At 37.0% G+C, this 24907-nt stretch overlaps 1 long non-coding RNA gene across 2 annotated transcripts in view; it reads right to left on the reverse strand.

Moving 5' to 3' along the window:
- LOC122452263 overlaps nucleotides 1-24142 on the reverse strand; it is a 62674-nt gene extending 38532 nt beyond the window's left edge. The window contains exons 1-2 of one of the 2 annotated variants that reach the window (XR_006272641.1): nucleotides 24003-24142; nucleotides 13473-13623 (exon numbers count right to left, since the gene is read on the reverse strand). This is a non-coding gene — a long non-coding RNA (uncharacterized LOC122452263). Of the gene's footprint in view, nucleotides 1-13472; nucleotides 13754-24002 lie in introns of those variants that run through there. The other variant, XR_006272642.1, reaches the window with a different exon arrangement.
- Between the last annotated feature and the right edge of the window lie 765 nt (nucleotides 24143-24907).

Consider the following 24907-nt stretch of genomic DNA (forward strand, 5'->3'; position numbering starts at 1 on the left):
ACAGGAATTATCTTTTTTTCCTTTTAAGAAGCTCAAAGGCAGGAATTACGAGTGGAGAAGAAGGTAGTGTAGGATTGCAAATATGAAGCATTTTAGGAGTCTTGCTTATGTTCATTTTTTAAATGAACTATGAGGCAAATCTTGGGGAAGAAGAAGATTCAATTATTCAAAGTGTATAAAAAGGAAAGAGGGTCTGAACTATTCTCGTTAGCTAACAACATAAATTTTCTTAAAAATGAAGAAAGACTTAAAGTGACATGTTTTATTTATTTGATTATTTTATACTCCAACCATATTTAAAGGATTTAACTATAAATATTCATGATTTCTGGAATTCTGAGAAATCTAATGCATATTTCACCACAGAAAATTATTATTAACCTAAGATTTTGAAGTGAGTTTACTTCTTTTTGAATATAATATAAAGACTTAGGTTGAGTTTGCCTAACCCCAGCTATATTTAAAGTGAGATGTTTAAAATTTCTTTAAAATTAAGTACAGACAGGTTTTAATTCAGCAATTTTCTCCCATGAAAGGAACAATGTGATTTTGTATCTTCCTGGACTGGATTCATGTTGGGTCAGAGCTTGACTGCCTCTGCCCTCACCTCTAGGCAGGCATAGGCTCCCAGAGATTTCATATAGTTTAGTCTAATATTTTGCCTTTCAAGTATACATTAATTTTGAAAATATATACACTGGTCTAATACTAAACTGACCTCTTTCTTGCTTTTCAATATCCTCTACTCTCTTTTTCTAATATCAGTCTACCTAAACTAAGTTATAAACTTTATACATAATGATGTTAATCACATAATTATTTTAATAACTGTGTGGAAATGCATTCAATCAACTAGAAGGAAGTGATAAAGTAAATCATGAAGGAATGCAATCTCATGTAGTCACTGAAATATGATATTTATGAAAAGTTCTAATAAAAAGATTTGTGTTACAATGTTAAATGAAAAAACATGAATTACACTGAATTACTTTTCATATTATCTACTTTGTTGCAAAAATTTTAAGCTAGCTTACAAAATCCTATACTATTCAACATGACAAAAATATGTTATACTGGGTAAATGACTGAAAAGGAAAAATTATTAGGGAAAATAAAGTGAAACATTATTCAACGTTACTTCTGAAAATCTGCCAAAGGATGTTTTACACACTTACTGTATTTGGACACAAAATTTACTGTAAGCATCCTCAAAACCAGCTTTTCCTAATAATAAAAACCAAGTTCAGTTATATGATTTAGAGTATCTGCAAGAAAAGGCAAACCGGCTGTTCTAGGAAGAGCCAGCTAAACTTGACATATCACCTACTAGAATTTTCTATGCTGTCTCAGACTCCTCAGCACTTTATGAGCAAATTTAGTTCTCTTCAGCAGGAAGGGAGATGAAACAGAAGAGAAACATTCAACCAGTTTTCTTAAAAACACCACTGTTATAAATGGACAAATAAAAAGAGTTGAATTATTCTCTGGCTCATCGAGAGACAATCCCAAAGATCCCAACTCATTTATTTGCAATTAAGTGAAAATTCCCCCTGCTGTTGCTGTTAATGATGGTGATTAATTATTGTGTCTACACTATTGTTTAAGCAGAAAGAATAAGCCACTGATATGCTGGCCTATAATCATATTCTCTCCCTGATGTGGGAGGGACACGGCCCCACAATTCTGTGATTCCAAATCCTTGGGGCCAGATATATGTTTGAATCTATTTTTAAAACATTTTGATAAGTATTACATTACACAGATTGCAAGCTACGTTACACCTCATAAACAAACCTATTAATAATTTGGAGGGAAGCAACTGCATATTCTCACTTGGTCAGATGAAAAAATGACTATGAATAACATTAACAGCATGACAATTTAAAGCATGATTTGCTACCAAATACATTTATAAATGCTTATAATAAAAACAAACTCAGTTTTTACCTTTTTTTTTTTTGGTTGTTTTTAGGAATGGTTGGACGCAGAATCTTGACATGAGCATTCTGTGTGGGGTTGTTGTGAAGGTTAAATGTGGGGATTTAAAACATTTGATTGACACTTGCTGAACGCTCATATACATTACTTATTTTGCCTGCCTTTCTGGCAGACCCTAGGTCCTACCCAGCTTGCTGTTTTATAGGCCTGTGTTGTTGCAAACAGGGAGTGTAAGACAAGTATACATGCATACGCAGCTGTTTTTCTATCATCTATCATCTACCCACATACATACATAAATTATAAACATTTGATAGAATCTGTCCCCCGTCTCTCTCTGTCTTTCTGCATGTTTTAGGTATCTTTAGTAACATTTCTATTTCAGAAATAAAAACTGTTGATAATCTATTTGTGACAGATTATTAGATTTCTACCTCCCGATGATAGCATTTATTTCTTACTATTTTAATTTAATCACAAGATTTCCAGCTGACCTGCACTAGGAACACAGTTATAAAACTTGAGTGGGATGAACTGAGAGTGTAGCACTGGCACATTTACACTCCCATGTGTAAACAGAGAGCTAGCGGGACGCTGCCATAGAGCACAGAGAGCGCAGCTCAGCGCTCTGTGATGGCCTGGAGGGTGGGATGGGGGCGGGCAGAGGCTCACGAGGGAGAGAATATATGTATACTTGACAACTGATTCACTTCACTGTACACGAGAAATTAACACAACGTTATAAAGCAATTACACTCCAATACAAATAAAAAATAAAATTAATTAGTTACCATTATCAACCTCAAGTGGTGCTTCTCAATGAATGGAGTGTTAGTCACTCAGTTGTGCTCGACTCTTTGCGACCCCATGGACTGCAGTCCACCAGGCTCCTCTGTCCATGGGATTTTCCAGGTAAGAGTACTGGAGTGGGTTGTCATTTCCTTCTCCAGGGGATCTTCCAGGCCCAGGGATTGAACTCAGGTCTCCTGCACTGCAGGCAGATTCTTTACTGACTGAACTATGAGAGAGGCCCACTTGTCAGTATCTCTATTAAAAATGATTTGACTTCATCAATTATACACATAGACTGAACATCTACCCACAGTAAAAGATCCACTGCTGAGTTTTTGTTGCATTGCTCTCTCTGTAGAGAAATCTAACTGCATATGTTTATGAATTGCTTAAATCATTATTATTCTTTATAAATCCACAGACATAGTAAGATAGATTTGCCAAGGAAGAATAAGTCTTCTTTCGCTATAATAGAACCCACTCCATTAAGGCAAATGTTCATTAGTAACGTGTTTGTGCCTTGAGTGAGGACTACGTTATGAATCATTATTTCATTTTGGAGCAGACGATGTATGAAAAAATTCCAGGAAAACATCAAGCCGTCATCATTTGGGCTAATCTAAGTGATTCCAGAAAGCACTTTAACATCACAATTTTATACATAATGGACCAAGAAGGGAGAAATCTTGTTTCTGATTTGCAAGCTTGCTGTGATCAGCTCCCTGAAGTCACAGGAACCAAGGAAAATTGGCCAAAAATGACCTTTTGAAGGTGATGAAGTGAGGCTGGTCACCATGAAGGACATTGCCTCATACAGGGTAATTATTATGATGGCTCTTGCAAAAATAAGCTCTGATGCCACTAGAATAGATGGAACTTTAGACTAACCAGATAATATGTTTAGTGCACCTACTCTTACACAGTTTTAGAAAATAAACATTTGAAACATTGTAAAATTGAATACACTTGTCTCTAAATGTTACCGAAATTATTTTGAAATGGTTTTATGAGTAATGCTGATTTTTTTCTGTTTTCTTTATTGTGATTTACTAAACTGAACTTCACACAACCCCAGAAAGTAAGCACATTGCATATCACTGTATTGCTGTGGAGGGAAAAGAGCATGGGAAGATTAAATACCTTGCCTAATACCTCAACCAGAATTAAAATTCTAAAGGTCATGTTCATAAATACTAAAGAGTAGATATACTTGCTCATCTCAAAAAAATAAAAATCAAACTTAGAAGTATGGAGCAGATTTTAATAAGCTAGAGACACTTTTTTAAGCCTTTATTTTCAGTCATGCAACACAGCATGTGGGGTCTTAGTTCCCTGACCTGGGATTGAATCAATGCCCCCCCCCCTCGCCCCCACATTGGAAGTCTTAACCACTGGACTGTCAGAGAAGTCCCTAGAGACTCTTTTTAATACTAGGACAAAGTCTGGGAGTGTAGAATGGAGATCCAATAAGAGTTTAAAAATGGATCAGTAAAATCAAGTCATTGCCTTATTTTAATCTTGACATTACATATACTGATATTTGTATATCTCTTTCATGGTTTCTACTCTTTCCAAAACCAATCTGGCAAAAATAAAAATTAAAAAAATGTGGAAGATGCCAGGAATAAGTAACAGTTATGCTAAATTATAAAACCACATAAATTAGCTTTCACTTCCAGCCTATATGAGCAGAGAACAGATTTAATTAGCTGATAGTGCTTGAAAGCAAATAGATCCTTGTCTGGGGAGAGAAGGAGCATAGGATGGGGAGAAATAAATTTCAAAGGGCATGAGGAAACTCTTGGAGGTGAGAGGCTCAGAATCTTGATTGTGCCAGTACTTTCACAGATATAAAAGGGAAGAATTTAGACAAAAAATTGGTGGTTATCCTCCATTTAACTGGCATTTGACATACTGAATGTTGATGAGATAACCAAGAAGCTGTGAGTTTGGGAATTTTTATCTTCATGGATACTGAAACCACTGAGTTATCAAAGTAGAAATTATGAAGATTAGATATCTAACCAAGAATTACAATCATAGAGTGAGAGGCCAACTTGGGTATTTGAAAAATGCTTTCAATATGAAGAGATACAGTGTGGTTTACACTAATGACAGAAAATACAAACCTGAATGCTTTAAGGGAGACTAGAATAAGGAGGTTCCAGAAGCAACACTGGGGAGCAAAGCACTGAGATACAGATACCAGGAATTTAAAATCAGTGAGGTGCACAGAAAAGTCACAAGAATATGAGCAGGGAGGTGCAGCTGGTACTGTGGAATCACTGAATTTTTTAATGCATTTTTATAGAAAGTCTTGTATATTAAGATAGTTGAAGAGTCTAGTTGAGTTCCTTGGCTTTAAATTGTATTCCCTTAGAAACTATATACCTGAAATTTACTCTCAGATTATGTCTCTTATTATTTTGAGGAAAACAAAATTTTAATTCCATTCTTATGAAAAAAATAATTTTCCAACATAAAAAGTTAACATAACTCCAGGTAACAGTTAGTGTGTTAACTGCTAATATCCACACAGAATTTAATTAGACTTAATATCTGTATCAATCAAAGTGTGGTTAGCCAGAAGCAATAATATCTACTACTGTGCTCAAAAGAACTGATTTATGGTTCACTGCTGTGCTGTAAGATAATAAATAAAGAGCAAGAGAAGACATCACATTTTAATCCCACTAATCCAAGTTGACAATTTTATTGATAAAGGTAAAGATCAAGTATTCCTACGTAGTAATATTTTCTAAATGACTATATATTTTAGTCATTAAGTATCTAGAGCATAAATGCAAATGAAACTAAAATTAGTTGAACTAGAGAAATGAAAATGAGCACTACAGACAGCACATGAAAAAATGTGTAAAATTCATTCCAATGATTTGATTCCTAATGTTTGAAACTTCCACCAGTAACTAATCCAAGATGCATGCAGAGAAATACATGTGTTAACTTTTGTACATAATTAGCAACACTGTACATTATGTAGACAAAGGGTGAATATTTACCTTATTCTGTAAATGTTACACTACTGAGTGAATGCTAACATGATAACACAGTTCCCTCCTTAGGGCTTCTGAACCTGGAATGTTATTCCCCAGTCTCTGTGCATGACTTGCTTCTCCTTGTCTTTCACCCTAGTTGTATATCTATTATCATCTTAGTACAAATTCAAAGAAAAATACTAATCTGTGAGTTACAGAAATTACTCAAACAATATAGTAAATTCCATCATCAGACATCAGGTTTAAAATTGATTCTTAAATTACAAGCATTGAGGGTTTTTTGTTTTTTCTTTTTTCCCTTCTTTGTAATTTTCCTTTCTGTTACTAGGGCAACAATACCTGTATTTAGAGGCCTCCACCGGATTGGAAATATGATGATCTAATAGTGGCAGATGGTCTACTTCAAGGATCATTTCGGCAACATTTTAATTCCAGGCAAACTTTCCTCTCCAATTTAGCATCATTTTGAACTTCTGCTGACATTCCTTTAACTGTTCTTTATCAAAGAATTGCTGACAAGTTATGAAATAATTTTTTTTAGTCTGAGAAAAACTTGATTACAAAAATAAGCCACTGCCATCAATAAACCAAGTATTTTATCAACTCAGTTTTCAATACAATGCCTGTCTTCTTATTCTCCTTTTCACTTGTATCATGATTGGTAATGTTTAAACAAGTCAATTTAGAGAGCAGGTCTAATATTGTTACCTGTTGAGCTTAACCCAAAATGAGCCAAAAATTCAGTTTTTCTTGCATGGTAGTATAACTCCGGAAAATACATTAAAGTAGTCCTTTAATTTAATGAGGGTCTTAATGTGAAACTACATGTTGCTGATTGCTGTTTATTAAGTGTAAATGAAATAAATTTCTTTAGATTCAGGGGAATGAGGTCGAAAAAGGTAAATTTTGATTTTTTCCACTTCTAAGAATACTTTACATGTGATTTACTGTATTTAAGTAATTTCTAAGATACAGGACCAATGCTACTAGGAAGTGTTATTTCCCGGTTGTACAAAACAGTATTTAAAGTAAAACAACAAAAATCATTTTGATGGGCAATCTTAAGTATTTACTTTGCTTCAAACATTTTTCAGTTATTTTTTTAAAAAATCGGACAAGCAAACATGTCACAGGGCAGGCTACATTCTACCTTAGATATTGTGTAAAAAAAGAAATACTAACCTGGCAGAAACAAAATGCTATGAGGTCACTATAAGAAAGAAAGAAAAATAATTGTTTAAAAGAACTAAAAAGTTACACAAGTTTAGTGTTTCATATATTTAGAAGTCATTCAAAAACCGATTTTTATTTTGGTATTTTTATTATAGTTTTCCACTGAAAGTAGCTAGATCATTAGAAGAATATAAAGTCAGGACAGAATGAAAGATGGATTATGTTTATAGATTCAATTATGAGCTAAGATACATAGGATTGAAGAGCAAAAATAATGATTACTAAATTTAGCATATGATTTTAGAGTTAAGAGAACTTATTAAATGGTCTTATTTGACATTCAAAATGACCCTGTCTGATGGTCACAGATCTCATTCTCCTTTTACTGATGAAAAAAATAGGCAAGAAATATTGAGCAAATCATCTGAAATCATGTAGCCAATAATTATTAGAGTCTGGACTTGATAACAGGTCTCCTGAGTTTGGATCCAGAGACTTTCATATATGCAAGGGAAAGTTCAGCCACTAAGAATATGAATGCCCAAATAAATACCACTGCAGTTTTGAATGTTATGTATTCAAATTATGGGGCTTCCCTGGTGGCTCAGCAGTAAAGAATCACCTCCCAATACAGGAGACACGGGTTTGATTCCTGGGTCGGGAAGATCCCCTGGAGAAAGAAATGGCAACCAACTCCAGGACTCTTGCCTGGGAAACTCCATGGACAGATGAACCTGGCAGGCTACCATCCACAGGGTCATAAAAGAGTCGGCCATAACTGAGAGGCTAAACAACAACAATTCAAATTATGAGTGAATTCGAAATTTTGTTGTTGTTATTGCTTGGTGCTTTGTGTTCGTTTTCTTCACTCCAGTAGCAGGTTCTCTTGCAATGTTTGGTCACCATGATTCTTGAAGCATTCAGAAATCATCCTGAGTGTTACCAATAATTTCACTGTGATTATACAAATTCCAACTTCTATTTGTTTACATTCTGATTTGAAAAAAAAAAATTAGGAGGTAATTAATTGATTTTTCAGGACCCTATAAGCTTTAACTCTACTCTTCTGGTTTATGCCCAGTCTTACCATGGAGAGAGGAGTTCACTTCATTGTCGTTCAGTCGTGTCAACTCTTTGTGACCTCACGGACTGCAGCATGCCAGGTTTCCCTGTCCTTCACTATCTTCCAGAACATGCTCAAACTCACATCCATTGAGTCGATGATGCCATTCAATCATCTTATCCTTTGTCATCCCCTTATCCTGCCTTCAATCTTTCCCAGCATCATGGTCTTTCCTAATGAGTCAGCTCTTTGCATCAGGTGGCCAAAGTACTGGAACTTCAGCATCAGTCCTTCCAATGAATATTCAGGATTGATTTCCTTTAGGATTGACTGGTGTGATCTCCTTGCAGTCCAAGGGACTCTCAAGAGTCTTCTCCAACACCACAGTTCAAAAGCATCAATTCTTCAGCACTTAGCCTTCTTTTTTTTTTTTTCATTATTTTTATTTTTCATTATTTTTATTAGTTGGAGGCTAATTACTTTACAATATTGTAGTGGGTTTTGTCATACATTGACATGAATCAGCCATGGATTTACATGTATTCCCCATCCCGATCCCCCCTCCCACCTCCCTCTTCACCACCAGGCCCAAGCACTTGTCTTGTGCATCCTGGGCTGGTGATCTGTTTCACCCTACATAATATACATGTTTTGATGCTATTCTCTCGAAACATCCCACCCTCGCCTTCTCCCACAGAGTCCAAAAGTCTGTTCTGTACATCTGTGTCTCTTTTTCTGATTGCATATAGGGTTATCGTTACCATCTTTCTAAATTCCATATATATGTGTTAGTATACTGTATTGGTCTTTATCTTTCTGGCTTATTTCACTCTGTATAATGGGCTCCAGTTTCATCCATCTCATTAGAACTGATTCAAATGAATTCTTTTTAATGGCTGAGTAATATTCCATGGTGTATATGTACCACAGCTTCCTTATCCATTCGTCTGCTGATGGGCATCTAGGTTGCTTCCATGTCCTGGCTATTGTAAACAGTGCTGTGATGAACATTGGGGTGCGCGTGTCTCTTTCAGATCTGTTTTCCTCAGTGTGTATGCCCAGAAGTGGGACTGCTGGGTCATATGGCAGTTCTAATCCCAGTTTTTTAAGAAATCTCCACACTGTTCTCCATAGCGGCTGTACTAATTTGCATTATGGTCAAACTCTTACATCCATACATGACTACTGGAAAAACCATAGCTTTGACTATATGGACCTTTGTTGGCAAAGCAATGTCTCAGCTTTTTAATATGCTGTCTAGGTTTGTCATGGCTTTTCTTCCAAGGAGCAAGCATCTTTTAGTTTCATGGCTGCAGTCACCATCTGCAGTGATTTTGGAGCCCAAGAAAATAAAGTCTGTCACTGTTTCCACTGTTTCCCCATCTATTTGCCAGCAAGTGAGGGGACTGGATGATGCCATGATCTTCATTTTCTGAATGCTGAGTTATTTCAGTTTTTTCACTCTCCTCTTTTAGTTTCATCAAAAGGCTCTTTAATTCCTCTTCTGTTTCTGCCATAGAGTAGTATCATCTGCATATCTGAGGTTATTGATATTTCTCCCAGCAATATTGATCTCTTCATACTGCCAAACAATTCTCCAGACACCAGCTGTGTGTCCTATAATTCAACTCAATTAAAACACAAAATTTACCTGATCTACATGGAGACTGCATCATACTCTAAAAGTTAGAGGATCAGCCCCTTAGGACACTGCCCTCCTCCACATATCTGAGACACCAGTCACAGGCCCAAGGTGTCACCTGTATCTCTACCTGACTGGCTGTAGATCACAGGTTTGCATAAGTCCCTCCTTGAGTTGTAGTACTTGCTAGAGTGGGTGACAGAACTCAGGAAACCCACTTACTCACTTGGCTACCATTTTTCTATAAAAAGATATAACTTGGGATGTGCCAGACATGTAGGGCAAGGTATGAGGAGGGCGGGAACTTCCACAACCTCTGAGAGCATCACTCTCCCCATGTGTTCACCAGCCCAGAAGCGCTTACACAGTCATTCTGGATGTTCATAGAGGCTTCCCAACTAGCTATGGTTGAGTAAATCATGGACCTTCAGTGACTACTTCAATTTTTAGCCCCTCTCCCTTCTCCAGATATCCTCAGAGGGGACTAAATGTTCCAATTCTCTAACCACAATGTTGATTCTCCAGACGACCAGTCTCCACCTTTTGATGCTTTCAAAAGTCACCTCATTAACTTAAACCCAGTTGTGGTAGAAAGGGGCTTGCTATAAATAATAAGACACCATTTCACCTTTGTGGCTCTGGAGTTTTCTAGCAATTGAAGACAAAAGACTAAATATTGTAAGAAAAACGCTACCATTGCTCTTGCTTCTCAAGAACTTACTCTTGTCCCATTATCTCTATGTGGCATGACAAACATTTGTTTTCTAGACACTGGCTTTTCCTATCTCCCTGTAAACTGTTTCCTCCCCTTTATAGTCCCAGACCCCCACAGCTTCTCCTCAGCTCAGGATGGCACACAAGCCTCAGTCACCTGACTGTCTTGAGTCCTCTAAAGTTTTTGTGAGGTTCCATATACACAGAATCACATTTGTTTTTCTTATGTCAACTTAATTATTAGACCAGCCAAATTAACCTTCATGAGAAGAGGAAAACTTTTCCTCTTTAACAGTGCTAATGTAAAATGTCTTAGCTCTGGACACTGCACGATAATTATGTAAGTGGTTATCACTAGCAGAAGTTTGGTAAATGTTACAGAGTAATTGATGTACTATTTCTGGAATCTGCAATGATTTCATAATTATTTCAAAACAAATTTTTAAAAATTTATCAAATGTAAAACAGTATTTCTTTGTCTGGGCTTGCCCTTTTACATAGTACATAAGCCAGCTAAAATGATGTAATCTGAAATGTAACAAATATATCAGCTTAGATGATTATATATGCCAAGTACTACACAAAAAATTAGTTATGTATTATAAAACTTCCTAAGTATTCTTTTATCCATTGATGAATAAAATATTTACTCATAAGCTAAGTCTGAAATAGAATAATTTACTCAATCTTTCTTTAATGAACATTAATTGAAAGCTTATCAAGTGCTTAGAGTTTATTTGATAACCATTACCTGGACTGCTTTTGGAGTGATGGAATGGGTATATAAAGAAACTATAGCAGGGAAATTAGCAAAATGGAGAACTGGAAAGAACAGTCCTAAATTTTCACTATAAGTAGTTATCACAATGGCCACATGGACACCTGAACTGCTATATGTCAACAAAAATCATAAAGATCAGACTCTGCCCACTCATAAGGTATAGTTTGTAAATTTATGGCCTTATTATAAATTACATTGCATTTTTATGCTTGAATTTTTCATATTAGCTTAATGCAAAGTAGGAACATAATAAATATTTTATAACTACATCATCTTATTCTTTTGTGACCCAGTGGACTGTAGCCCACCAAGCTCCTCTGTCCATGGGATTCTCCAGGCAAGGATACTGGAGTGGGTTGGCATTTCCTCCTTCACCCCTGAAGGAGGGTCTTTTCAACCCAGGGATTGAACCCAGGTCTCCTCCACTGCAGGCAGATTCTTTACATCTGAGCCACTAGGGAATCCCATTCCTTTAATAAGAATACTCAAATGGTCCCAGCTACTATTAAAATCTTACTGGAAGCTTTACCAGTACTTGAGAATGTTATTATTTTCTCTTTGTTGTCTGGATCAACTATTTGCATTTCTAGATTCTTTGATTTTATAAATCTCTCTCCCATCACTTTTGAGATGAAGCTTTTCTAGCTCAGAAAAACTTTTTTTTGAAATAGATTTATCTGTTTAAAAAATACAATTACAGTAATGAATATATTAGAGAAGTTTTTTTTTTTTTTAATTCAAAATAGTTTAACAGAAGAGAGCTTCTTTTATGTAATGGACTTGATTCTCAAGAACAGTTTTTTTCCAGTAACTGTATAATATTAAACACGCAAAATAAGTACTGCTAAAAATACATGTGATATTTGGGGAAAATGAAACATTTTTGCAAGTATAATTACAGAGAGTGCTTTGTTCCTTTTATGTTTTAGTTTTCCTCTACATGTTTTGCCTTGAGTTAGAAAAAATGCTTTTGATAATATTCCTTTTGTAGTGTTTTGAAAGCCTTTGGAGAGACAGGAATGTTTCACTTGTGAAATCATTTATAGGGAAACCAGTATGTGGACTGTAACAGCACTGCACCCATTTGCATTTTATTTTTCTGAATAAATCCTGAATTCAGCACAATGTAATTATAGTGACTGCCAAAATGAACACTAACTCAATAGAAATAAGAAAATGGGCCTAGTCTGTCTTGCTTCTGAAAAGTAATTACACAGCAGCATCGAGAAACTAAGAATCATCTTGTAAAAATTACTAAATAGAAATCCTGGAAAATTCTATGGCAGAACATAAAGGCTATTTTAAATATCTTGCTAAAACAGGTCAACAGAAACTATTCCACATAATGTGTGTGAAATATCTAAATATCTCTGGATTGCTTTTTTCCATTGTGTGCTGGCTTTCTTAGAAGGTCAATTTTGGTCTGACATGGAGAGATAGAAGAAACATTTTTTAAAGTGTTTCTTAGTTTAGAAACCCTGACTCACACCCATTATCTCCATAACTAACCCTAGGATTATAGTTACTGCCTCCTCAAAATTAGTTTTCTCCAGCTATGCAGTTTTGCAGTTTCTAGTGCATAACTGGGTGCTTCTAGCACTGCTACAAAAAACACTCTAGGATCCCTAGGAGCAGTTTTCAGAATTCATGGGAAAGGATCCCTGTTATTTTAGCAATTTATAGGTGAGGTGCAGCCCATGATCTTATGATCTGCCACCTCAGAGGATCAGACATTCTCCCTGCTCTAAGACTCTGATGCTGGGAAAAATTGAGGGTAGGAGAAGGGAGCGACAGAGGATGAAATGGTTGCCTGGCATCACTGACTCAATGGACATGAGACTGAGAAAAGTCTGGGAGATAGTGAAGGACAGGGAAACCTGGCATGCTGCAGTCCAAGGAGTCGCAAAAAGTCAGACACGACTGAGCAACTGAACAACAACTGCTGTGCTTCTTCCTCTCCCTCAAGACAGACAGCCCTCAAGAGAATTCTTCATTCATGAAGCAACACTAGTCTGATAGATCAGATTTATGATTACTTACTACGAAATTAAGTTTATATGTTTACAAGGATAGTTTACTTCAAAAGTTAAATAAAAATATTAATGTAAATATTTCCATACTTTCAAAAATCACTCCAAACACAGTAGAAACCAAACCTTGTTGGGAATTAGACAGAGTTCTCACCAGTCATGTTCCTAACTCAGGGTCCTGACTGCCTAGTGTAGATGTGGATCAAGACACTGGAAGTTTAATTGGCTTTTATTAGCATCATACTCAAATTAAGTCACAAATTCCATACAGACACATACAGAGTTACTTCAGAAGTATATAAAAATGATAGATGCTGATTACCTTCCACAGATCCAAAATACCTTCTCCTAAAACGACTAGAACCAGACTAAAACCACTTTACAACCACTGCCTGTTGGAGCCTGGATGGTTTTGTTTGAGATGACTCAGTTGATGATGCACTTCCTTGGAGGCTCAGTGGTAAAGAATCTGCCTGTTGATGAAGGAGAAATGGGTTCAGTCTCCAAGGGGGAAGATGCCCTGGGAAAGGAACTGGTTACCCACTCCAGTATCCTTGCCTAAGAAATCCCATGGACAGAGGAGCATGACAGGCTACAGTCCATGGGGTCGTGAAAGAGTCAGATATGACTTAGCGACTAAAGATCAACAGCTGATGATACCTTCAGAAAGGGATAAAAGAAAACAAAAACAAACAAAAACCCTCCATAACTTTCTTTTTGTATTAATTGTTGACCGTTTTAACTATATAACTTAGAATGGACAGAATTCCAACATTCTCTATTTCTTTTTCAGTAATATCATCAAAGAGCTGTATGCCATTCAAGAAAAAAATTGTCTGCCTCATCAATTACTTATAAGAATTGCTGTATGGAATTTTTTTTCTCTAGAAAAGCATTTATGCTATTTAAATTTTTAAATTTATTGACATAAACATATATAATATGCTCTCACAATTTTATAGTTACTCTCTGACTTACTCATTTTGATTTCTAAGGTTATGTGTACTTATAAGTGATCAAATTTGCCAGTATTTCTTTTGTTTCCCAAAAGACTAATATTGAGTTTTACTGAATATGAAAGGTTTTTATTCTATTTAAAATTATTATTTTTTGTCTTTTAGGATTTCCCTTGCCTTGAGTTTATTATATAAAATAGGCTTTCATAGAATAAATCTTGTTTTAGCATTACCCAAATAAGAATTTTATACATTTTCTTTTTTTATTTATGTATTTTCCTGTTATACTATTCATATCACATATAATATTTCTGTTCTTAAAAATAATAATTTAAATTTCCTTCTTATTCAATAATTATTCAGAGTAGTGCATTTTAATTAATGATGAAGCATAATTTTGGCTAGCATTTTGCATTTTTAAAATGTATTAAGTAAAATTAGGCTTTTTCTTTTAAAATTACTTGACAATTCTTTTAAGACTATGTACATGGAAACTACCTACTAGTGTTTCTATACATGTTTCAAAAGAGCGTAAATGCTGAACTTGTGAGTGTATGGTTCCATGTACATTCATTAGATCAAGATTTACAGTTGTGTCAATCAAATTTCTTGTTCCTATTCTTCTGTTATTGTTTTTTCTGTCTTTTCTGAAAGAAGTTCAATGTTTTCAATTTTATAGTGACTTTTTTGCTGTAATACATATCTAGTTACATGTGTAAAAGTCCATGAATATTATGGATTTTATCTCAAAATAACTGTCTTAGTTTGCTTGACTTATCATAATAAAATACCATGGACTGGGCAGATTAAGGGGCTTCTCAGGTGGTACTAGTGGTAAAGAACCTGCCTGCAAATGCCAGAGACATAAGAGACATGCGTTCGATTTCTGGGTCAGGAAGGTCCCCTGGAGGAGGGCATGGCAAATCACTCCAGTATTCTTGCCTGGAGAATCCCACGAACAGAGGAGCCTGATAGGTTACCAGGCTATGGTCCACAGGGTCGCAAAAAGTCAAACATGACTGAAACAACTTAGCATGCATGCATGCACAGGCAGATTAAACAATATAAATTCATCTCTCACACTTCTAGAGGCTGCAAGTCCAAGATCCAAGTGCCATCAAGATAGGGTTCATTCTGAGGCCTCTTCTCTTGGTTTGGAGGCAGTTGCCATCTCATAATGTGGTAACATGACCCCTGCTTTGTGTGTGAGTGGAAGGACAAAGACTATACTCTTTTGGGTCTCTTCTTAGAAGGGAACTAATCCTAAAATCTAGAAGGATCCCACTCTCATGACCTCATAAACTCTAATTACCTCCTAGCAGTCCCATCTCCAAATACCATCACACTGGGGATAGGAGCTTCTACATCTGAACTTGAGAACACAAGAATTTAGTTCATAACAATAATCTGAACTGTCCTTCTCTGTTGTGTTAAAGTTTTATTTTTCTTAAATTCTTTTTTCTCTGACAACATTAATATAGTTGTTTGCTTCCGAGCCTGAAACCCTTTAACTCTTCATTTTCAACTTTTCTGTGTATCTATTAATATAATTTAGTGAATCATTTGCAAAAATGCATATGGTTGAATTCATTTCCATAAACCTTTTTGCCTTTCACAACAGAAATTTAACATTCAGATTTACTATATTGACTGATTCTTAGATTCATACTTATTGTCTTAATTTATGCTTTATCAATTATATTTGTTTATTCTTATTTTTTCTACCTTTTCTGTATTTATTCTATTAATTCCATGTCTAAACTATAAGACAGCAATATGCATTCAGTTTATTTTTTCCAGGGCTTAGTCTTGATTCACAGACTCCCCTCCTGACTTCTTTTTTTATTGGAATATAAGGGCTTTACAGTGTTGTGTTAGTTTGTGCTGTACAATGAAGTCAATCAACCATATGCATACATATATCCATCCCCTCTTAAGGCTCCCTCCCACTCCAACCCCATCCCATCCCTCTACGTCACCACAGAGCACCAAGCTGACCTTCCTGTGCTTTATAACATGTTCCCACTAGCTATCTATTTTACACATGGTGGTGTATATATATTTATATCAATTCCAATCTCCCAGTTTGTCCCACTCTCCCCTCCCAACCTCTCTGTGTCCATATGTCCATTCTCTACATCTGTCTCTTACCCTGCCTCAGAATTAGGTAATTAAGATGGAAAGACAACCCTCAGAATGGGAGGAAATATTTTCAAACAAAGCAACAAAGGATTAACCTCCAAAATATATAAAACAGCTCATGGAGATCAACATCAAAAAAGCACCCCAATCAAAAAATGGGGGAAAGACCTAAATATACATCTCTCCCTACTGACTTCTTACAAATATTTCTTGCACTTCCTTTTCCTTGATCTCTTAGAGATGTGTGGTTTCCAGAAATTTTTCAAGCCTGGTCCTTCATTTCCTAGGGTTCTATTCTCTGGGTTTCTATGTTATTTCATTTCTCTTTGGTTGTAAAAATAGAGTCAAGGCAAAAGTTTAGTTTATAATTCTGGGACAGTCACAGTACATCAGGAACAGATATGGTTACATAGATGTTACACCTGGTATCAAAAAATATTATATATATTTTTACTCAAAAAAAGAGTTTAAGCCAATTTGGGGGGAAAAAATGTCATGACTGATCATGTATCCTGGGTACAGCACATAGAAGAACCTGTTAAACGTTTTCAATTTAGCATTTAAGTTTTGCTAAATGTTTGCCATTTTATTGCAGTCTTCCATGACCTCTCATTTTTTAAAACTGCAAAGAAACATAGAGGGCAAGCACACATTTTAGTAGTTTTCTTTGCTGACTTTCATCCAGTTCCTGGAAAAGTGCCTAGCTGATAGTCAGAGCTTAAGAAAAATGATTTAATAAATAAAGTGAAAGTTTTAGAAATACTAAAAAATAGTGAAGCTTAGGTAATTTTTACATATTGAGAAAGAAAGCACATGTCAACTGTGATATCTCAGCATGAAATGCATAATTTCTTTGAGGTATATTTAATGTGATTAATGCAAACATAAATATAATTAGTGGGACTATACTATACTATATAACCTATATTTATAATATAGGTTAAGAAAAAATTATTTGAATGAAATTGATTATTTATGTCCCCTCTGCTTCTTACATGACGTTACACAAGACTTTCCCCTGACATAGAGGAAAGCTAAAAATGCTGAAAATCTAGCATCCTTTTTGGCAATGATAACATAGTTTTGATAAACTTACATATTTTGATAAACTATAGTTTCCATAATATTGTAAGAGTTAAATGCATATTTAAACATGCTATATTTTTTTCTCTTGAGCTTCTTATTTTTAGAATTTTAAATAGAACACAAAATCTGAAAATGGGTCATATTTAGTATTGAAGGCAAAAGAAGAGGGTGATAGAAGATGATAGTTGAGTTGGATAGTATCACCGACTCAATGGACATGAGGTTGAGCAAACTCCAGAAGATAGTGAAGGACAGGGGAGCCTGGCGTGCTGCAGTCCATGGAGTCACAAAGAGTAGGACATAACTTAGTCACTGAGAAACAACAACAAGAAACCTTGATTTATAACAAAACTAAACATGATGTTGAAGCATATTAATAGATTGTTTTAAAGGGCTCTATTGTGTTTTGCTTCAAAGTATTCTAAGATTTCCAGCTTCATGTTAAGGATCCTATTCTCTCTTGGACCAATGTAATCAGGATTTTGCTTATAATACTGCTAGGGAACTTTTTATCATGGCCACCACTGGATTTCATTTGTTAAATTCAATGATCAGTTCTCATGTTACTGTCGACAAAATTTGATATAGGAAATCAGCCCAACTATTTTTCACTTGACCTAATAAACTCAGACTCCTTTGAATGAACCCCTGCTGTTTGCTTCTTCTGGTGTTTTTTCTTCTTCCTCTTCCACCCATCTTCCTAATAGGGGGAGGGTCTAGGTATGTATGTATTTAAGTATGTATTTTCTCTTCTTCTCAATCTACACACACTCCCAGTCTAACGATGAGGAACTCCTTATCTCTAGCATCAACTCACCCCTCAATCCCGTCCAATATATCCCATTTAACTACATACTTAATATCTGATGTTATGTATCTAAAAGATATCTCAAATGTCCTATGTAAAAACTAAACTGATCTTGCTCAAACTTACATGAAGTGGCAACCATTATCATTAATGGTAATACTGTTATGTCATAAGTTCAGGTCAAGAACTCTAGTGTCTTTCTAGACATGTCTTTTTCTCACATCATCCATTCAACCAGTTAGAAATTCCTCAAGAACTCTGTCTTCTGAACATATCTAGCATTTAATCACTTTATCCTACCAAGCCATCTGCTACCAGGGCTTCCCAGGTGGCATGGTGGTAAAGAACCCACAGGAGATGCAAGAGATGCAGGTTCAATCCCTAGTTCAAGAAGATCCCCTGGACTAGGAAATGGCAGCCCTCTCCAGTATTCTTGCCAAGAAAACTCCATGGGCAGAGGAGCTTGGAGGGCTATAGTCCTTGGAGTCATGAAGAGCTGAATACAACTGAGCATCTGCTATCATGACAGCCCAAGCCACCACGATATTTCATCTGGATTACCATAATAGTCTCCTAATTCATTGATGTGTGTCTGCCCATGCTCTCTTATTCTTAAATTCTACAACTAGACTGATTTTTTTTTGACGTCTAAATTAAACTATACAACGCCTCTCCTCAAAATCCTGTAATATGTCTGTATTCAACAAAAAGTAAGGTCAAAACAGAGTTGGACACCTTAGTGACTAAACAAGAGGAGGAGAAAACATCCGTATGATGGTCTACAAAGTCTTATATAATCTGATCACCTTGTTACTTCCCTAATTCCATCTCTTCTTTCTCAGTCATTGTTCACAAGTTCACAACTCAACAAGTTCACAAGTTTAACAAGCTCACAACTTGTTACGCTAGCCTCTTGCCTGATCTTGAAATACACTAGGGCTTTAGCAATAATTACAAAGCCAAATCCAGTCTCTGTACCCTGACACTGAATGAAATCTCAGAGACAGAGTTTGGACTCGGGCTCTGTTTTGGGTTCTGAGGGTGGGGTGCCTAGGACTTTGAGGGCTTACTCTTTATTGGTGACTTTAAAGCTTAAGGTTGGGAATTAGGGTAAGGAACAGGAAAAGTTGTTGGTTATTTAGATTATCCAGGTTTTTTTTTTTTTTAATTTTTATTGGAATACAGTATAGTTGACTTACAATTCAGATTTACACATAACATATATATCCACTCTTTTTTAGATTCTTCTTCATATAGGTCATTACAGAATAACAAGTAGAGTTCCCTGTGCTATACAGTAGGTTCTTATAAGCTATGCAGTTTATATATAGTAGTGTGCATATGTCAGTCCCAATCTCCAAATGTATCCTTTCCCTCCTCCCCTTGCTTCTCCCTTGGTAACCGTAAGTTGATTTTCTGCATCTGTGACTCTATTTCTGTTTTGTTAATAAGTTCATTTGTACCATATTTTTTAGATTCCATATATAAGTGATATGATATGGCATTTGTCTTCCTTTGTCTGATTTACTTCACTCATCATGGCTATCTCTAGGTTCAGGGCTTTTTTTAAAGGGACTGTCTTGGGTGAGAGCCTGGTTCCTTATCTAAGTATTCTGCCAGTAGCTGTGTCATGCAGTTGGCTATATGATTATTCAAGATAAATGCCATGAAAATGGATGCCTTGGCAATCAAAAGCTTAATTGTAAGTTACATTACAATTAAATGGTTAATGCTAGGCACTTATACCACATTGCCAATAATATGACTCAATTTTTAAGCAAAAATTAGCATTTTGGAAAACTTGTATCAGTATTCCAGTTTTAATGAAAAAACTGATGAAACTGATTGTGATTTTTTTATGCTGTATAATGAAATAGGTCAATATCAGACATAATCACCACCTTCCTAACGGTCAGTACATGAAGGTGCAAAACCATGCATATGTGAGAGACCCATTCAAAGTGAATGAATCACCAGTGGGTTTTAATATAGGAGAAAATAAAGAATTCACTGACACAGTTACAGATTCCACTTTGCAAGCAAACTTTTCAAAATTAATAGTTATTTAGTTTTGGTGTCATATCTGAGAAACATATCCATCATCATCTGAAAAGATGGTTAAAACATTCTTCTCTACCAACTGGACTACTGAATTAAGTGAGCTTACCTTCATTTTCTTCAAGGAAAATAATATATGTCAATACACTGAATGAAGAACCTGATAAATAAAGTGCATTGTTTCACATTTTTGAAAATCTATTTTTTGCATATCTTATTGATGTGGAAAGTACAGGTCTTTTTATAAAAAATATGCTAATCCATAATAGGTTACTTACTGGTACTTTTAACCAAATATATTAATTCTATCATTTTTGGAATAAATAAATATTTATTCTGTAAGTCTAATATTTAATATGGCAAATATCAACAGATATTCACACAGAAGCTTTCCATGATCTGCAAACATTTTAAAGAGTGCACAGAAATACACTTTGCACAAAAATGTGTAAATAAATTTTCTTTTTACAGAATGTATGTCACTTCCTAAACTGGACATGGAAGAACAGACTGGTTCCAAATTGGGAAAGGGATATGTCAAGGCTGTATATTGTCACCCTGATATTTAACTTATATGCAGAGTACATCATGAGAAGCACTGGGCTGGATGAAGCACAAGCTGGAATTAAGACTGCCAGGAGAAATATCAATAACCTCAGATATGCAGATGACACCACCTGCAGAAAGCGAAGAAAGAAAGTGAAGAAGAACTAAAGTGCCTCTTAAAAGTGAAATTCTTTGAGAGTGAAAATGTTGGCTTAAAGCTCAACTTTCAAAAAACTAAGATCATGACATCTGGCCCCATCATTTCATGGCAAATAGATGGGGAAACAGTGGAAACAGTGAGAGACAGTATTTTGGGGGGCTAAAAAATCACTGCAGATGGTGGCTGCAGCCATAAAATTTAAAGGTGCTTGCTCCTTGGAAGAAAAGCTATGACCAACTTAGAGAGCATATTAGAAAGTAGAGACATTACTTTGCCAACAAAGGCCCACATAGTCAAAGCTATGGTTGTTCCAATAGTCGTCAAAGCTATGGTTGTTCCAATAGTCACGTATGGATGTGAGAGTTGGACTATAAGGAAAGCTGAGAGCTGAAGAATCGATGCTTTTGAACTGTGGTGTTGGAGAAGAGTCTTGAGAGTCCCTTGGACTGCAAGGAGGTCCCACCAGTCCACCCTAAAGGAAACCAGTCCTGAATATTCATTGGAAGGACTGATGCTGAAGCTGAAGCTCCCATACTTTGGCCACCTGATGCGAAGAACTGACTGATTTGAAAAGACCCTGATGCTGGGAAAGATTGAAGGCGGGAGAAGGGGATGACAGAGGATGAGATATTTGGATGGCATTACTGACTCAATGGACATGACTCTGAGTAAACTCCAGGAGTTGGCAATAGACAGGGAGGCCTGCATGCTACGGTCCATGAAGTTGCAAAGAGTTGGACACTACTGAGCGACTGAATTGAATGAGCATTGAATTTGTAGCTATTCTTTCTTCAGTTTCTGAACAAAAATAATATTCCCAAGATAAATTTTTATCTTAACCTCAAAAAAATTATGCTTAATACAGCCATGTGTTGTAGGAAACATTTTCTCAAAGTCCTAAAAGCTGCTAATGTGAGGCATTAATCATTTTTCTTATTGAAAATAAATAAGTTGTCTAGTTTCATAAGGAGTTTATGTCTGTAACAACTGCCTCTGGACTCATGAATCATGAAAGGTAAAAACAAGAGAACATATGGTGGCCTTTGCATATTTTCTCCAGAGAGTTCATTCTGAAGTTTTTCAGAATTTGTCTTAAAATCTGACAGTATTGCTCATCTAATTTCCATGGAGAAAGAAAAATATCCCCCTTTTCACTTCTTTTTAGAGACGAGAAAGGAAAATTGCAAGTAAATTTTGGTGTTGTATATATATATCAGTTCACTTCACTTCAGTTGCTCAGTCATGTCCAACTCTGAGACCCCATGGACTGCAGCACACCAGGCTTCCCTGTCTATCAACAACTCCCAGAGCTTGCTCCAATTCATGTCCATCGAGTCGGTGATGTCATTCAAGCATCTCATCCTCTGCCATCCCCTTCTCTTGCCTTCAATCTTTCCCAGCATCAGGGTCTTTTCTAATAAGTCAGCTCTTTGCATCAGGTGGCCACAGTTTTGGAGCTTCAACTTCAGTCATCAGTCCTTCCAGTGAATATTCTAGGTTGATTTCCTTTAGTATACTTTATAATCCAGCTCAGATTATATTTCCTTGAAGCCTACAGATCACTAATCTCTTCCAACAATGGAAGTGATATGATATTTTTATATATTTATTTTGTACATTCATTCATTCAACAAAGCCTCCTACATTCTGGTTACTATTATAGATGGTGGGGACACAGATTGAACAAAATGAAGATGCACTTTAGGCAAATCATAAACAAGTAACCATTTGGGTCAGCCTCTAATGGGTATAAGAGGAAAGCAAGCACGGAGTAAGTGTGTAAGGGGCTTCCCAAGTGGCTCAGTTGTGAAGAATCTGCCTGCCGATGCAGGAGATGTGGGTTCCATCCCCGGGTCTGGAAGACCACTTGGTGAAGGAAATGCTAACCACTCTAGTATTTTTTCCTGGGGAATCCCATGGACAGAAAGTTACAAGCAGATATGACTTAGAGACTAAATGACAACAACAAGTGGATAAGAACAGTATTTTTTGTTGGGTAGCCTATGAAGGCCTTTCTGCTCAGGTGTCTTCTCTCACCTATTTATGCACTTGTCACATACTTGTCACACAGTATTTATGGCTATTTCTTTATACAACCTCCAGAGTTCCAGTTCTGCAGATTGCCTGTACCTGTTCACACACATCTGCAATGCTTCCCTTCACAGAGGGGAGACAGCACTGCTGGATTCTCTTGATTCCTCCTACCATAGCATATATTCAGTTTAGGATAATGATCCTGCTTAAGCTTAGCTCTGGGCTTCCTGGCTTAGCTGGTAAAGAATCTTCCTGCAATGCAGGCGACCCCAGTTTGATTCCTGAGTTAGGAAGATTCCCTGGAGAATCCACAGGTTACTCACTCAAGTATTCATGAGCTTCCCTGGTGGCCCAGATGGTAAGGAATTCTCCTGCAATGCATGCAGGAGACCTCGGTTTGATCCCTGGATTGGGAAGATCTCCTGGAGGAGGGTGTGGCAACCCACTTCAGTATTTTTGCCTGGAAAATCCCCACGGACAGAGGAGTCTAGCAGGCTATAGTCCATGGGATCACAAAGAGTCAGACGGGACTGTGCCACGAAACACAGCACAAGCTTAGCTCTGTTCTTTCCTCCCCTCTTTCTCTTGGGAGCCATCTTCCACAAAGAGCCTGGCAGGTAGAAAGGCTCTAAGCTGTTACTGTCTCGGTGAGTTGGTCCATATCTAGGATCTGTTACTGGGAAGACCATCAGCCCACATACATAAGCCGCAGTCTTAAACGTTGACTTAAGTCGCAGTCTTAAACGTTGACTTAAGTCACAGTCTTAAACATTGACTTCTTCATTTAAAATACAATATTTTATTCCCATTTGCTTAACTCACTTCTTTTATTTCTTTATTCATTTGAAATCCAATGAGGAAAAGGGAGGTCATTTGAAGCACCGTATTTAACAATTATGAAGAAAGGATAGGGGAAAAAAAATTATCTAGAAGAAGAAACAGAGATGAATGAGGAAACCATCAAGGAATTTACCCAACAGCAGCTCATTTGACAAAAGGAGAATCAACCATTGAATTAAACACCTCTGGGATAGCGGGTAAAGTGAGATTAAAACTACATACCTGTGGAGCGGCCAACACAGAGTTCCTTTGTGACAGTGGAAGAAATGGTTTTAGTGGATGTGAAAAGCACATGCTGGCTGGTACGAAATGAAGAGCGAAAGGCCGTGAAGCCTGTGCCGACAGCACGTGAGGACGACCGCGTGGTGACGGCGCAGAAGCTGAACGCTGTCTGTGAAATGAAAGTGGAATAGCGCAGGCGGGAGGCTGCTATCGCGAGACCATTAGCGTGGGGATTAAAGGTCGCGAGACCATTAGCGTGGGGATTAAAGGTCGCGAGACCATTAGCGTGAGGATTAAAGGTCGGGAGACCAGCAGCCCGGGGGTTAAAGGTCTTCCTGCTCCGCTGATGATCAGCCTAGCGGTGGTCTTCTTGGCAGGATGCAGCAAAACGTGGAACCGGGCCTTGTTCCACGGCCCCCAGGCCCTTTGGCCTCAGGGCCATTGAGTGAGCTGGGGGCCCAGGACAGGCTGAGGACTGTGTCTCACAGAACTCTGGAGGCCCCGTGAACGCCGGAGCCTCCCTCACCAGCACCCACCGGCCAGGTCCAGACCTGGAAGCAGCTGGGAACCTCACCCCCATCCCCGCTGTGGTCCCTGGAGCCCTCAGCAGCTGGAGGATATCACAGGACCATTAAGGTAAGAGCTTCAACCAACTTCTGTGTCTCCGTTCAAGTGTCCAAACTTGGTCCAGCGTTGATCAGTTGTCCATCCCCAGGAGATGACCGGAGGTTAGGGCTCAGGTGCAAGGACCTTGTACATCATTACTTCAGACCCACCTCTATGGCTGGGACCTCTCTCAAAGAAGGGTGAGTGTTGTGAGCTGGAGATTAACCTGATTGGTATTTACTACAAATGATGCTATCCGGTTTAAATGAATAAGCCTAAGTGGCAGCCAGCTATGAAGC

The sequence above is a fragment of the Cervus canadensis genome, chromosome 13, assembly GCF_019320065.1.
Source record: "Cervus canadensis isolate Bull #8, Minnesota chromosome 13, ASM1932006v1, whole genome shotgun sequence".
NCBI lineage: Eukaryota > Metazoa > Chordata > Mammalia > Artiodactyla > Cervidae > Cervus > Cervus canadensis.